The sequence below is a fragment of the Zootoca vivipara genome, chromosome 1 (genome assembly GCF_965207765.1).
Source record: "Zootoca vivipara chromosome 1, rZooViv2.hap1.1, whole genome shotgun sequence".
Lineage (NCBI taxonomy): Eukaryota > Metazoa > Chordata > Lepidosauria > Squamata > Lacertidae > Zootoca > Zootoca vivipara.
In genome coordinates this window covers 115,104,710-115,118,131 of record NC_142582.1, presented here as the reverse complement: position 1 = coordinate 115,118,131, position 13,422 = coordinate 115,104,710, and the positions used below count along the sequence as shown (strand labels likewise).

The window sequence follows — 13,422 nt, the reverse complement described above, 5'->3', positions numbered from 1 at the left end:
CACAGGTGCTCACAGACCGTTTGCTTAATGATCTGCTCTAGAATCTTTCCTGGTATTGATGTCAGGCTTACTGGGCGGTAATTGTTTGGGTCCTCTTTCCCCCCCCTTTTGAATATAGGGACAACATTTGCCCTCCTCCAGTCTGCTGGAACTTCGCCTGTTCTCCAGGAATTTTCAAAGATTATTGCCAGTGGTTCTGAAATCACCTCCGCCAGTTCTTTTAATACTCTTGGATGTAGTTCATCTGGCCCTGGAGTCTTGAATACATCTAAACTAGCCAAGTATTCTTGTACTACCTCCTTACTTATTCTGGGCTGTGTTTCCCCTGCTGAATGATCGGCTCCATATTCTTCAGGTCGGGGGTTGTTTTCTTTTTTGGAGAAGACTGAGGTAAAGAAGGCATTGAGGAGTTCTGCCTTTCTCTATCCCCTGTTCGCATTTCACCATCTTCTCCTCTAAGTGACCCCACTGTTTTCTTGTTCTTCCTTTTGCTACGGACATACCCATAAAAGCCCTTTTTGTTGCTTTTAACCTCTCTAGCAACCTGAGTTCATTCTGTGCTTTAGCTTTTCTGACTTTGTCTCTACACGTGCTGTCTATATGTTTGAATTCCTCTCTGGTGATTTCCCCCTTTTTCCATTTTTTTGTACATATCCCTTTTAAATCTTAACACAGTTAAAAGTTCTTTAGATAGCGACCCTGGCTTCTTTAGGCACCTTCGATGTTTCCGTCTCATTGGTATTGCCTGAAGTTGTGCTTTTAATATCTCCCTTTTAACAAACTCCCAACCATCATGAACTCCCTTCCCTTTTAGTATTTCTGTCCATGGGATCTCACCCAGCGTTTCCCTAAGTTTTCTGAAGTTGGCTTTCTTAAAGTCTAGGATTTGAGTCTTAGTATGCTTGGTTGCTCCGTTCCACTGAATAATAAACTCCAGAAGAGTATGATCAATCCCACCTAGTGATCCTGCCTTTTCCACCCCACTAACCAGGTCATCCTTCATGGATCAATGCCTTCATGGATCAATACCTTCCAGATCCCCTTCATGGATCAATGCCTTGTCGTGGCGAAGGGGCTTGAATAACTCAGAGAAGCTATGAGCTATGCCATGCAGGGCCACCCAAGATGGACAGGTCATAGTGGAGAGTTTTGACTAAACGTGATCCACCTGGAGAAGGAACTGGCAAGCCACTCCAGTATCCCTGCCAAGAAAACTCCATGGACAAAGACAACAGGCATATAAAAGTTATGATGCTGGAAGATGAGCCCCTCAGGTCGGAAGGCGTCCAACATGCTACTGAGGAAGAGCGGAGGACAAGTACAAGTAGATTCAGAGCTGATGAAGCGGCTGGGCCAAAGCCGAAAGGACGCTCAGTTGCGGATATGCCTGGAAGCGAAAGGAAAGTCCGATGCTGTAAAGAAAAATATTGCATAGGAACCTGGAATGTAAGAACCATGAATGGCGGTAAGCTGGATGTGGTGAAAAATGAGATGACAAGAATAAATATCGACATCCTGGGCATCAGTGAACTAAAATGGAAGGGAATGGGCGAATACAGTTCGGATGACTATCATATCTACTACTGTGGGCAAGAATCCTGTAGCAGAAATGGAGTGGCCCTCATAGTCAACAAAAGAGTGGCAAAAGCTGTAATGGGATGCAATCTCAAAAATGACAGAATGATCTCGATACGAATCCAAGGCAGACCTTTTAACATCACAGTAATCCAAGTTTATGCACCAACTACCGGTGCTGAAGAAAGTGAAATTGACCAATTCTATGAAGACCTACAACACCTTCTAGAAATGACACCAAAGAAGGATGTTCTTCTCATTACAGGGGACTGGAATGCTAAAGTAGGGAATCAAGAGATAAAAGGAACAACTGGCAAGTTTGGCCTTGGAGTTCAAAATGAAGCAGGGCAAAGGCTAATAGAGTTCTGTCAAGAGAACAAGCTGGTCATCACAAACACTCTCTTCCAACAACACAAGAGACGACTCTACACATGGATATCACCAAATGGACAGCATCGAAATCAGATTGATTATATTCTCTGCAGCCAAAGATGGAGAAGCTCTACACAGTCAGCAAAAACAAGACCTGGAGCTGACTGTAACTCAGATCATCAGCTTCTTATAGCAAAATTCCAGCTCAAACTGGAGAAAGTAGGAAAAACCACTGGGCCAGTAAGATACAATCTGAATCAAATCCCTTATGAATACACAGTGGAAGTGAGGAACAGGTTTAAGGATTTAGATTTGGTGGACAGAGTGCCTGAAGAACTATGGATGGAGGCTCGTAACATTATACAGGAGGCAGCAACGAAAACCATCCCAAGGAAAAGGAAATGCAAGAAAGCAAAATGGCTGTCCAACGAGGCCTTACAAATAGCGGAGGAGAGGAGGCAAGCAAAATGCAAGGGAGATAGGGAAAGATACAGGAAACTGAATGCAGATTTCCAAAAAACAGCAAGGAGAGACAAGGGGGTCTTCTTAAATGAGCAATGCAAAGAAATAGAGGAAAACAATAGAATGGGGAAAACCAGAGATCTGTTCAAGAAAATTGGAGATGTGAAAGGAACATTTCGTACAAAGATTACCATAATAAAGGACAAAAGTGGTAAGGACCTAACAGAAGCAGAAGACATCAAGAAGAGGTGGCAAGAATACACAGAGGAATTATACCAGAAAGATATGGAGGTCTCGTACACCTCAGGTAGTGTGGTTGCTGACCTTGAGCCAGACATCTTGGAGAGTGAAGTCAAATGGGCCTTAGAAAGCACTGCTAATAACAAGGCCAGTGGAAGTGATGATATTCCAGCTGAACTGTTTAAAATTTTAAAAGACGCCTGCTTCTTGGAAGAAAAGCAATGACAAACCTAGACAGCATCTTAAAAAGCAGAGACATCACCTTGCCGACAAAGGTCCGTATAGTTAAAGCTATGGTTTTCCCAGTAGTGATGTATGGAAGTGAGAGCTGGACCATAAAGAAGGCTGATCGCCGAAGAATTGATGCTTTTGAATTATGGTGCTGGAGGAGACTCTTGAGAGTCCCATGGACTGCAAGAAGATCAAACCTATCCATTCTTAAGGAAATCAGCCCTGAGTGCTCCCTGGAAGGACAGATCGTGAAGCTGAGGCTCCAATACTTTGGCCACCTCATGAGAAGAGAAGAATCCTTGGAAAAGACCCTGATGTTGGGAAAGATTGAGGGCACTAGGAGAAGGGGACGACAGACGACAAGATGGTTGGACAGTGTTCTCGAAGCTACGAACATGAGTTTGACCAAACTGCGGGAGGCAGTGCAAGACAGGAGTGCCTGGCGTGCTATGGTCCATGGGGTCACGAAGAGTCGGACACGACTAAACGACTAAACGACGAACCAGGTCATCACTATTGGTTAGGACCGGATCTAAAATGGCTGATCCTTTTGTTGCTTCTCCCACTTTCTGGACAATGAAACTGTCTGCAAGGCCAGTGAGGAATCTGTTCGACCTTATGCTCTTGGCTAAGTTTGACATCCAACAAATATCAGGATCGTTGAAATCCCCCATTACAGTGGTACCTCGGTTTATGAACACAATTGGTTCCGGAGGTCTGTTCATAAACTGAAGTGTTCATAAACTGAAGCGAACTTTCCTATTGAAAGTAATGGAAAATGGATTAATCTGTTCCAGACGGTCCGCGGAGTACTTACACTGAAGCGTTCATAAACTGAAGCGAATTTTCCCATTGAAAGTAATGGAAAGTGAATTAATCCGTTCCAGATGGGTCTGTGGCGTTTGTAAACCGAAAATTCATAAACCGAGGTGTTCATAAACCGAGGTTCCACTGTACTCCTATCTCACTTCCTTTAGAATGCTTGGTCATCTGTACCAGGAAGGCACCATTTGTGTCCTCAGTTTGGCTTGGGGATCTATAGTAAACTCCCACAATGAGATCACTGTTATTTTTCTCTCCCTTAATTTTGACCCAGATACTCTCAATTTGGCTTTGAAGTTTTAAATCCTGGATCTCTTCACAGGTATTCACATCAATGACATATAACACTTGTCATCCTCCTTTCCTGTCTGAAATAGATTGTATCCCTCTATTACTACATTCCAGTCATGGGACTCATCCCACCAGGTTTCAGTGATGCCTAGTATTTAGTTTGCTGTACCAAGAGCTCCTGCCATTAAAAATGGCAGTTTGTATTCCCCTTACTCAAATTTTCCCCTCTTCCATTCCTCAGGAGTCTCATATGAGAGAAAGAAAAGCTGTAGAACCCTCAAATATCATCATAGCACCTCCACACCATGTTTTTCCACTTATGGCCCCATGAGTTTTCCCATGGAAGCTTTAGAAATCAAACTACTTTACAATTGGTTTACACAATGGAGCGATATCACACTTTAGTTCACGGTTTTTGCAATCTGCAAAGTGATGAAACAAAGCACATCCTCCCTTTAATCCCTACTTAATGACAATTCATTTTGAACTTCACTGGCAAAACTCCCCATACTATGGGGGCTAACTTTTCCTAGTTCCCACTGTTTAACTACAGTTCACTGGAAGTGGATTCAGTTGAGTTGCTGAATGACCACAGGTTAACATCAGACCACCTGACCCCTTACAGAAGGGGCTGACTCTAAAAGTCTGCTGTTCTAGGAGCACCATGCCCAAAGGAACAAGTGTCAAAGTAAAAAGCAGGACGTTTCGGGGAAACCCCAGGTATGTATACAAACGCCTATGCCCATGCACAATGAATAAAATAGAGGATTTTCTACATTTCTTTTTCTACTGCCCCATTTATGAGCCAATAGGATCTAAGCTCCTCCTCTTGATCCCGTCCACCATTACATCTAAGGAAGACTGTTTGGAATTGCTTCTTGTGGACACACATCCCCTAATTTCACGTGGACACACATCCCCTAATTTCATTTTCATAGTGCAGGCTATGAAACTCAGGGCTACCCTGACAGGGTAGTGTGTACTAGACCTGGACCTGTTTTAATTCTCTCTATTTCATTTTTTTTAACTGAATGTGCTGAGCCTATTTTGGGCTATTTTATGTTTTACATATATCTGCATATTAGATTTTTGGTGCTGGCACATCCCCTTGAATTATGCTTTGTGGCTTGTCTCTGGCATTTTGTATTGTTTTTATTTTGCTATGGCTGTATGCTAACGCAATAAAGGATTGAAATTGAATTGTATACAAACGATCTGAGAAATGTTGGTTGATAATTCACCATCCATAAGGGACAGTGAGTGTGAATGGGGAGACATACAGGCTGCTGTTCTAGGAGCACCAGGCCCTGGTGAGGCTGTATAACCTCTGCCTGAGTGGGTGAAGCAGCTCAGGAAACGCCCCAAACTAAGACACCTTTCAAAAGTGCTGTGGAAGGGAGAATGCAAGGCAATCCTGCTGAGGCTGTTGGGCAGCATCACTGGCAAGGATGATGAACGAGAGGAAAAGAGCTAAAAGGTAAAGGTAAAGGGACCCCTGACCATTAGGTCCAGTCGTGACCGACTCTGGGGTTGCGTGCTCATCTCACATTACTAGCTGAGGGAGCCGGCGTACATCTTCCAGGTCATTGGGCCAGCATGACAAAGCCGCTTCTGGCAAACCAGAGCAGCACATGGAAACGCCGTTTACCTTCCCGCTGTAGCAGTTCCTATTCATCTACTTGCATTTTGACGTGCTTTCGAACTGCTAGGTTGGCAAGAGCTGGGACTGAACAACGGGAGCTCACCCCGTCACAGGGATTAGTGTTGTGTAAAACTTGGACACAGTCAACAAATGAGAATGACACATTCCCAATAAATTTTACTCTAGAACAAAAATAACTCTTTTGAGTAGGTTTCCATAGAAGAGTGCTAATATATGTTGTTGTTGTTGTTGTTGTTGTTGTTGTTGTTGTTGTTGTTGTTGTTTTTGTGTGTGTGTGTGTGTGTGTGTGTGTGTGTGTGTGTGTGTTTAGGAAATCTCAAAGTGCAATGAAACTCGCCATCCTGTTCTCCTTGTTACTGATTGTCCTTCAAGTCCACAATGGCCATGGAGATAAAGATCCACTTCAAGAAAAGCTAGCTTCCAGCATTGCTGACTTTGCATTTAAATTCTCCAGACAAGTAGCTTCACTCCAGAGTGGCAAAAATATCTTCTTCTCTCCTCTGAGTATCTCCATGGCGTTTTCAATGATTGGCATGGGTGCTAAATCCAACACCCAAAATCAAGTTTACAAAGGACTTGGATTGACTTCAATTGACCCAAGCAAGATCCATAAAGAATTTGAACAGCTCATTCAGATGCTGAACAGTCCTGGAGCTAAGATGGACATAGGAAATGCCTTGTGGATAAAAAAGTCACACAAAATTCTTCCTAAGTTTTCAAAGGGTGTCAAAAGTTTGTACAAAGCAGAGAGCTTTAACTTTGAACAATCCTCTGTGGCCGAAAAGCAGATAAATTATGTGAAAAAGAAAACCGATGGGAAAATTACTAAAGCAGCTCAAGGCTTAGATCCAGCAGACATCATGGTTCTTGTGAACTGATGGTGGTGAAGTCCAGCAACATCAAGATCCCTGCCCCTGGATGCTTATAAACCACACAGGAAGCAGTTCCACTTGACTCAGTCCACGTTTTGGCCTGTGGGACCCCACTATACCCATTTCTTCTCTCCCTTGCTATCTTCTGAAACATCAACAGCATGTTGACTTACCCTTGGCAATCTTTCTCCTTTGTCTGCACTCTCCTGATTCAACCTACTGCTTTCATACACATGGCTGAAGGTGAATTTTACAGCAGACAGTTGACACTCCTTTTTCTTCTTAGATGACTGGGAATATCCCTTTAACCCTAAATTAACCCATAAAGAAGATTTTTTTATTGATGAAGGAAAAACTGTGAAAGTTGACATGATGAGAAAAACTGAGGAGTACAGATATTTCCACGATAAAGCTCTGTCCTGCTGTGTAGTTGTACTTCCTCACAAAGGAGGTGCTGCTGCCTGGTTCATTCTGCCTGATAAAGGCAAACTGAAGGAAGTGGAGTATGCTATGGGGGAGGAAACTTTGTCCAAATGGAGAAAATCTTTAAAAAGGGGTGTCGCGGTCACTCTGACCTGCACATCACCACTGGACGTTTTACGGTCGATTGGTGATGTGCCTACGACCAAATAAACACCTCCACCAAAACACCACAGATCAGGATACGGTAAAATAAAACGAAGTTGCTTTATTGTGTGTTCATATGCTTAATGGTTGCTGTACAAATCTTAGGTTGTTCTAAATTTCAGATGGTACCTATACCGGCCTATTACCTCTAATTATAAATTACCGGCCTATTACCGCTAAAGTAAATATTTATTAATAATCTCACAACTTTGTATCCCGTCTGACTAAATCACCACCTATTCTCCTTCCTCACTATATTAAACCAGCTCTCTCTCTGCATATAACCAACCACTCCTAGCTCAACACCAACTCCCACTCCCTCAACCTCAACTCAACCTCCACCTCAACTGACTAACTGCCACTCGGGAGGGGTTTTTATCCCTGGGCTGAGCCCGCCCCAGAGGGTTCTATCTGCTCCAAGCTTAACCCCTCACATGCTGGGTCTTGTCTAGGTGGCGAATCACCACATACCTCCCCCCATATTAAATTTGTAACAGGGCGTTGCTAGTTTTAAGTAACCCCCTGTTACAAATGGCATATTAAAAGGTCACTCAACTAACTAATTTCCTAACATAAACATTTAAATCATGTTACCCTTACCTTTTAATTTCTTTTACACATATAACATAACAGTTTCAGCATCAGTAAAAGTACATACACTTTTAAAAATTTATAAACATGCACAAGTACATAATACAACTGACATGCAATGTCCTTTTGGTTGTAAATAGTTTTGCTGCTCAGTTCTGGATCTTTGTGTTCAAAATACTAACTGTCCACAATGTTCAAAAGTCTTTGGATGTTGTCAGTGTAAATTCAAAGTCTCTTGTTTCCTTTGGACTTGTGGAATGCCCTCTCTTGGTGCAACGACTGGCCTGGATACTTCTCACTGTCAGGTGTCCTCGATTTCGCTGTAGACTTTCGCGGGCTTCAGTCGATGTAAACACGCTGGCTTGAACTTCTTTAAAGATGTTTTTCTATTGATATCATCTCGTCTCCTGTCTCTGTACTTGGATGCATGATGCAACTTTCTCTCTCTGTTGATCATAATTCTCTTTTGACCGACATCACCCTCAGCTGTACAGATGAGTGGTAAACTTTTCCGTTTGCCTCTAGGTTTTTAAATTTTTATCACGCAAACAACTGGCGTTTCTGATGTCATTTTACTGTGCAAGATCATACTACTGGCGATTTTGACTGCTTTTGCCATCTCGGAATTTATGGCTAGACTGTTGGATTCATGCTTTCTTTTGAAAACTTTGGTTCTGGTTTTATTTCTTTCCTTCTTAACTAAACCACAGTTTTTCTTCTCAATGGACTTCTGAGACATGCTGCCAATAGTTTGGATTGTGTTCTTGTTGCTCATGCAATGTTGCCAGTGTATGTCATTTATATTCATATATGGTCCTGGGTAAGTTCTATTGCCTGACACTGAGATTAAACAATCTCCACGTACTGATTTTGCTTTACTGAGTGGTTCTTGAAAGTAATTAATCTGTGCCCATCTGGTGTTTTCAAAATTATTTAATCTGCTCTCATTCATTGGCTTGGCTTTAACTATACTGTACACAATTGCCCCTATATATTCAACAAACATTTCCCAATCTTCTTTAAACATACGTTCCTGTTCTCTTATCAAACATGTCTCTATTTCAAATCTGTACTTCCTTTTACCGAACACTGTGAATTACCGAACAATCACTTAATTAACTCTCCAGCTTAATCTCTTGACTGCAAAATAAATCTAATCAGATAGTAGATTACTTTTAGATTAACAAACGAAAGGGCATAAGAGCAGCATTACTCTGTCCATCTGCGATTCCCAGCCTCTGGTATTCATCCACCTTAGAGAAGGAGGTTTTACAGAACAACCAAAAGTCTCTCTCCAAAATGTACAAGCTGTTACAGAATGCTCAAATAAAATAAAAAAAGAGGGAAAGGGAAAGGCCATAATAAGATAGGAGGAAAACTTATGTTATGTAATTGAATATAAAGATGGGAAAAACTGGACAAAAATATAAATTTTACAGCATGCTATTTAATAAGAGAAAACTACCTGAAAATGCACCATAGGTGATTTTTAACACCGGAGAGATTGGCTAAAAGGAACAAATCGCTTAGTAATAAGTGTTGGAGATGCACAAAGCAGATTGGAACCTTCTACCATATGTGGTGGACATGTCCAGAGATCAAAATATTCTGGGACATGATCCATGAAGAAATAAAAAAGTTACTAAGAACTTCACATAGCAAAAGACCAGAAACATATCTTTTGGGAATATTGAATAGTGATATTCCTAGAGAAAACACTAAATTCTTTCTGGACGTGACATCAGCGGCGAGAATCCTGGTGGCTAAGTACTGGAAGGGTAACCAGGTACCGACCAAAGAAGAATAGTTATGTAGATTTTGTGAATATTTGGAACTGGCCAAATTGACGGATATGAAAAGACTAAAGCCAATGAATACAGCCAAGAAGGAATGGACGTGGTTGAATGATTATTTAGAAAGACAAGGTTCTAATGTAAAAATTTGGCTGTGTCTAGAACGACCTTGCGAATGGAAAAGGGGAAACATACATATATATACATACATATATCCTTGTAGCGGGCAGGACAAATAACCCCACAAATAACCCAGAGATGCATTTTAAATAAAAGGACACATTCTACTCATGTAAAAAACATGCTGATTCCCGGACTGTCCGTGGGCCAGATTTAGAAGGCGATTGGGCCGCATCCGGCCCCCGGGCCTTAGTTTGGGGGCTGCTGTCCTATGCAAATGTCAACATGTTAAAAATGAAGGCTTTAAGATAAAGAGGGGAGCCCCAGTTGCCACAGCAAACATGTACAGTCAAACCTCGGTTCCCAAATGGCTTTGTTTTGGAACGTTTTGGCTCCCAAACACCGAAAATCCAGAAGTAAATGCTCTAGTTTTTGACCGTTTTTCAGAAGCCGAATGTCTGACGTGGTTTCCTCTTCAATGAAGGACACTCTTGCAAGCAATCAGAAGCCGCGCTTCGGTTGTCGAACATTTCGGAAGCTGAACGGGCTTCCAGAACGGATTACAGTGGAACCTCGGTTTATGAACACCGCGGTTTACGAATTTTCGGTTTACAAACGCCACGGAACCATCTGGAACGGATTAATTCACTTTCCATTACTTTCAATGGGAAAGTTCGCTTCAGTTCATGAACGCTTCAGTTTATGAACAGACTTCCAGAACCAATTACACGCATGCTTTGGATTAAGTACGCTTCAGGTTGAGTACTCCGCGGTCCCGTCTGGAACCGATTAATCCACTTTCCATTACTTTCTATGGGAAAGTTTGCTGCAGTTTATGAATACTTCAGTTTATGAACAGACTTCCGAAACCAATTGTGTTCATAAACCGAGGTACCACTGTACATTTGACAACCAAGGTTTGACTGTAATGACATTCAAAGTACTGGCCGTGGTACTGAAATAAAACATCCTGGCGAGCAGCTGGAAACTGTAACAAAACTTTATTCCAGCTGTTCGCCTTTATACTCTTGAAATTTCTGCATACTGTAGAGACTTCACTGTGCCTGATTTAACCCTTCACCATCTCCCTTACTGGAAGGGAGACACTCAGAAACTTTTCTTAGAACCAACATGTCTGCTTTTGTCAATTGGGCATTGAAACAGTTGATCCATCAAGGGCCTGGACTTTAAAAGGTTCACCATGAGGGCTCAAATACCAGGAACAAAACTTTGAGGTCATAGTGGATTGCTTCATGAAGATGTCAACCTATTGTGTGGCTGCTGTGGAAAAGGCAAATTCCATGCATGCTTTGGGATTCCTAAACAGCTTGTGACAGAAAATGCTTCTCAGTTTATAGCTGCAGATTTTGAGCAGTTCCAGAGTATGACATTGAACACATTATTTCCACATTGCATCCAGCCCAAAATATCCACATTATCCTAAACTAGGGACTACAGGCTATAGTCCTGCACAACTCTTGATGAGCACACAACTTAGGACAACCGTTTCTGCCTTGAAATTAAATTCACATCAACATGGCCTAATTTAAGGAAAATTGCAGAGTGGGACACAAAGACTAAAGAATCCTACATATTCAATAATCACTATTCTGCTAGTGCACTATCTGACTGCAATCCAGGAGACCCTGTTCTGGCTAAATTGGACAATGAAAAAAGATGGAAGACTCTAACCAATGTGAAGAAGCACTTGTCACTCAGTTCCTATGCCATCAAGACCAAATGAGAATTGATTAGAAATCATGGATATCTACAGTTAATGCCAAAGACTACACAAATAGAAGAAGGGATCCCCTGTGAACCCTTAGACCAGGGTTTCCCAGACTTAGTTCTCCAGCTGTTGTTGGACTACAACTCCCATCATTCCTAGCTAGCAGGACCAGTGGTCAGAGATTATGGAAGTTGTAGCTGGAGACACAAGTTTGGGAAACCCTGTGTTAGGCTTAGCATCAGGACATCTACCTGTTGAAATGCAAAGGGATAGATTAAAAAACTGTTCAACAGCCAAATGTTTTACGCATTAATTCCTTCTGAGGTCTATCAATAACCAGCCGTATGTTTTATTTCTAATGTACAATTTATATAGTGCAGCCTGCAAGTAACTGGAGGGAGGAGATGTAATGTAGTATTAACTGTTATACTGCTACTTCAACTATAGGTGGCACTGTGTGCAACTAAGGCAGTAAGTCATGCTGCTGTTGTAGTTTGTTCTAGTGCTATAATGCTGTTTCTCTATTAAGTAAAAAAATCAGCAGAGCTGTGGACGAAGCAAGAAGGGGCATTGGAAATTTAAAATGTCTGTTTTTCTCCTTTTTTATTGTACTTGTAATAAGCAAAAATCTGCTCTTATTCCCTTATGGGGTACACAAGAGCCTTATTGGGTTCTCCATCGGTCGGAGAATATAACAGAGGCCTGAGAAGCAAAGCCTTTATTTTTGCTGTTGCAACAGGGTCCTTCCCCTCACGTAGGAGAACAAGGAACGAACCCAGAACAAAAGAGAACCTCCACCTTTATCCATTTTCCCATCACCAAGAAACACCCCCAATACATAATTCCTACATCACAGCTATGAAATCAATACCTCACAAAAAAGGAGGGTTCAAGGTAGAAATCTGAGCACTTTTGACACCTCTCCTAATCCTCCTCTCACCCCTCCCAGGTCTGAATTCCTAAACACAAAGAGAAATTAACATTTTCGTAAGAGTTGATCACTGTCCTTTGTTCAGAGGAGTCTTCCATTGTGAATGAGATGGCTAGCAGTCTGGCATCATTGATGGGGAATTATGGCTCCCAAGTTGCTAGTCATGTGGAAATGTGTGCATATGCTGATCCTTAAGCCTTCCTTAAGGCAGGGTTGCTTCCAAGCGGGAGGGGTGAGGGTCGGTCACCCCTCTCTGTTCATTAATAATGGTGTCCTGCTCCCCCTCCCAAATAATTTTCTATAACATACTCAAACAGCTCCCCTTTCCATTCCTCAGGTACTATGTGTACTCTTGGTGCTACAGGAATGTGTTGCATTAAACCTTAAGTGTCATGTTCTACGTAGTAAATTAAAACATATATTTCATATAAGAACTTCCATCATATATATATGTAGATTGAGACCCTAGTATACATCTGTTAACATCTGTTTTCCTCTCGATGTAGCTCTTCATGTGACCCTCGGCTTCTGCACAATTCTCAATGTTACCAAGGTAAATGTCAGCTTGATGTTTAAAAACATTTGGCAGAATTCATGAATTTCTTAGAAGAGCTTGTTCATCTGTGAATAAGGCTCTCCTGGGTTTCAGGAGGAAATGATGGGAATCTTAATGTACTTCCTGCTTACTGATTTCAGTTTGGTTAAAGCCACGTCTTGACAAATGCTGGCAGAGAGTGGTGCTTTTATCCTCCAGTAAGCAGCACAGGAAAGATAAAAACAAAACATTATTGCTGCCAGTCACTGAGAGAACCTGAAAGTAGAATGTTCTGCTCAAATCAATTCACTATGTCTTATTTTCTTGTAGGGCGGCGGTTGTCATCACTTGTAGACAGACAGTGGCCATTTTTAATGGCAGGAGTGGTCTGTATTCCTCTTACTCAAATTCTCCCCTCTTCCATTCCTCAGGAGTCTCATATTAGAGAAAGAAAAGCTTTAGAACCCTCAAATATCACCATAGCACCTCCACACCATGTTTTTCCAACTTATGGCACCATGAGTTTCCCCATGGAAGCTTTAGAAATCAAACTACTTTACAACTGGTT

The 13,422-nt window shown here is 41.8% G+C and overlaps 1 protein-coding gene across 1 annotated transcript in view; it reads left to right on the top strand.

Moving 5' to 3' along the window:
* The window catches only part of LOC148687716 (alpha-1-antitrypsin-like), a 126,177-nt gene that overhangs the window by 11,906 nt on the left and 100,849 nt on the right, over positions 1 to 13,422 (top strand). The gene's annotated exons all lie outside the window — the stretch shown is intronic.